Source organism: Ornithodoros turicata, chromosome 1 (assembly GCF_037126465.1).
Source record: "Ornithodoros turicata isolate Travis chromosome 1, ASM3712646v1, whole genome shotgun sequence".
Lineage (NCBI taxonomy): Eukaryota > Metazoa > Arthropoda > Arachnida > Ixodida > Argasidae > Ornithodoros > Ornithodoros turicata.
In genome coordinates this window covers 143,940,877-143,944,124 of record NC_088201.1, presented here as the reverse complement: position 1 = coordinate 143,944,124, position 3,248 = coordinate 143,940,877, and the positions used below count along the sequence as shown (strand labels likewise).

At 47.8% G+C, this 3,248-nt stretch overlaps 2 non-coding genes across 2 annotated transcripts; both read left to right on the top strand.

The window, feature by feature from the left end:
• The first annotated feature begins 1,882 nt into the window (after positions 1-1,882).
• Positions 1,883-1,955, top strand: Trnaa-ggc (transfer RNA alanine (anticodon GGC)). The gene has a single exon. It is a non-coding gene; the product is annotated as a tRNA-Ala (tRNA).
• A 397-nt stretch (positions 1,956-2,352) lies between these two features.
• On the top strand, positions 2,353-2,425 carry Trnaa-ggc (transfer RNA alanine (anticodon GGC)). Its single transcript has one exon. It is a non-coding gene; the product is annotated as a tRNA-Ala (tRNA).
• Positions 2,426-3,248: the final 823 nt, after the last annotated feature.

Genomic DNA, 3,248 nt, shown 5'->3' with positions numbered 1-3,248 from the left:
CTGAAGACGGCGGGTCATCATCCACACCCCAGCGAAGCTGGGATGGAGACCATCGGCAGCCAGGACTCGGGTGGGGGGCTGTCGCTCGAAGGCATGGTCCAAATAGAAGAGGTCATCGTTGCGGCGACAAAGGTCTCTTAGCAGCTTGTTGAACGCGTACGCTCTGCCGTTGCAGAGAAACTCCGTCCGTCTGTCAAAAGAATTGCGTCTGCGATTGTGCGATCTCGGGAGAACAAGGCTACAGATCACCTGTTCTATTCCGCCTCTTGATTGGATGTGGTGGACAAGGGCCTCGTAAAGAAGAAGGGTCTGCTGGGGGTCAGAATGCGGCATGTCGTTCGTCCCACAATGAAGAACGACAATTCGCACGCTGGCCGGCAACAGGTCGATCTCCGCCACAAAGTCCGAGATCCGGCCACCGCTTAGGGTTACAAACATCGGCGCCGTCCTGGACCTAGGGTCAAAATGAGAATACAAGTGTTTGGTTTGCGAATCGCCCACTACAGCTATGATTGGAGCAAAAAAGGGATACTTCCGCACGGGCTTCCTTGGTCCTCTTCGGTCGGTGGCCATCGTTGAGAGATATGCTGATGATTCAGGGGGTACGGATGGGCACGTAAGTATATAAGTACAGAAAAGGTAAAGAAGGGATTCAGAAGCCTTGAGGGACAGTTTAAAAAATGTATTACAACTAATTACGGGAGAGAACTAAGGTTTATTTACATGTTACAGGGGTCGACGTTTCGGCGACAGCGTCGCCTTTCACAGGACTAAAGGGGATTGTAGTGGGTCATCGCTTATAGAAGGGCGGGAAGAGTTACGAGAGAGGAGGAATCCGCACGTGGAACGGGTGCTGGTCTTGGGTTTTTTTTCCAGGAGCTTTGTCCTTGGTCGTCACTGGGGAGTGGGGATCTGTAAAGATAAAAGGAAGAGGCGGCAGAAAGAACGGAAGTGGGTCGATGTGCTCAAACCTGATCATGAGCTGAGGCTGCGGACTGTGGACAATATGCCCGGGTCTTCGTTTATTGTGCATTGGAATTTATGGATTAAATAAGACTCACGTTGTTGTCTGCTGCGGTTGGAGGTGAAACTTGACTGTAAAATGAATACAGTTATGTCACTGAAGGAATGGCCGGGTTCGCGAAAGTGGCGGGAGACCGGGAGGTTTGGAGGTATATATATATGAGCGAAAGGAAAGGGTACACAGCGACGGATTTGAGGTGTTAATAGAATACAAAGAAAGGTTTATTTTACATAATTAAAACATTATTTAGGAAATGGGGAAGTGTCGACGTTTCGGAGGGAAGCTCCTCCTTCTTCGGGACAGAAGAGGCAACAAGACTGTCCGAGGCCTTTATGGATCCAGCCTGCTGACGTAATCTTGTGTATTCGCGCCACCTGGCGTTCGTCGATGAGTCACGTTCTGGAAGGTTCGTTTGTCGCTGTCCGGTGTGGTGTCACTGCCCTGACGTACGTTCCGGGATCTTCTGAAGTCAGAGCTGGGGGTCATCGTCTTTCTTCCAAAGGCGTCGTCTGTGGTGGAACAACAAGGAGGAACAAATACATACAAAGCCTCAAATTTGCCTAAGAAATTAACGATGAAAGATGGAGTCCTACAGCTGGCTAACCTTTTCAGTGACTTTCATCTTTCATCGTTAATTTCTTAGGCAAATTTGAGGCTTTGTATGTATTTGTCCCTCCTTGTTGTTCCAGCCTCAGAACATCAGTTCTTTCCTGTTCAACAGTTGCCGCCTGCGTCGATCCCGTCGTATGAATGTGTGTATGAGTGAGCAAAAATGTAAGAGTGAAAGGAGGATGAGTGAGAGAGAGCGGCTGGTTTGTCCCTTCAGATGACGCACCCTGGAAGTCGCTGAGAAGGCGTGTTAGCTTAGCTCAATTGGTAGAGCCCTGGACCGGCAATCCAGAAGGTGTAGGTTCGAGTCCTACAGCTGGCTAACCTTTTCAGTGACTTTCATCTTTCATCGTTAATTTCTTAGGCAAATTTGAGGCTTTGTATGTATTTGTCCCTCCTTGTCGTTCCAGCCTCAGAACATCAGTTCTTTCACCGTTAAATACATTTTTCTGTTTCCTCCCTGAGCGAAAAAAAACGTATACGGTTTCGATTCCGTTCCGGTTTGCACCAAAATAGCGTTTTTTTTTTTTTCGGTCTTCGGTTCCGGTTTTCGATTCGCTCCGACACCCTGGTTCAACCAGTTGCCGTCTGCGTCGATCCAGTCGTATGAATGTGTGTATGAGTGAGCAAAAAATGTAAGAGTGAAAGGAGGATGAGTGAGAGAGAGCGGCTGGTTTGTCCCTTCAGATGACGCACCCTGGAAGTCGCTGAGAAGGCGTGTTAGCTTAGCTCAATTGGTAGAGCCCTGGACCGGCAATCCAGAAGGTGTAGGTTCGAGTCCTACAGCTGGCTAACCTTTTCAGTGACTTTCATCTTTCATCGTTAATTTCTTAGGCAAATTTGAGGCTTTGTATGTATTTGTCCCTCCTTGTCGTTCCAGCCTCAGAACATCAGTTCTTTCACCGTTAAATACATTTTTCTGTTTCCTCCCTGAGCGAAAAAAAACGTATACGGTTTCGATTCCGTTCCGGTTTGCACCAAAATAGCGTTTTTTTTTTTTTCGGTCTTCGGTTCCGGTTTTCGATTCGCTCCGACACCCTGGTTCAACCAGTTGCCGTCTGCGTCGATCCAGTCGTATGAATGTGTGTATGAGTGAGCAAAAAATGTAACAGTGAAAGGAGGATGAGTGAGAGAGAGTGGCTGGTTTGTCCCTTCAGATGACGCACCCTGGAAGTCGCTGTGAAGGCGTGTTAGCTTAGCTCAATTGACAGAGCCCTGGACCGGCAATCCAGAAGATGTGGGTTCGAGTCCTACAGCAGGCTAACCTTTTCAGGGACTTTCATCTTTCATCGTTAATTTATTAGGCAAATTGAGGCTTTGTATGTATTTCTCCCTTCTATGTTGTTCAAGCCTCAGAACACCAGTTATTTAATGTTCAGCAAGACTTGTTTAACGCACACCGGACGAGCGAGGCCACAATGAGTTTGGAATGAGAGCTGTTTACTAGAAGTAACGGCATGCCGCCAGATTTACCATACGCCCATCAGAACAGGTCACACAACCTCAAAGAAAGAAGAAGATACTGAAGTCTACCATCAACTACACATTCAACAGATAAAACTACCTCAGGGGATGAAGACTTCATTGCCCGCAGAGCTTGGGAAACAAGAGTGCC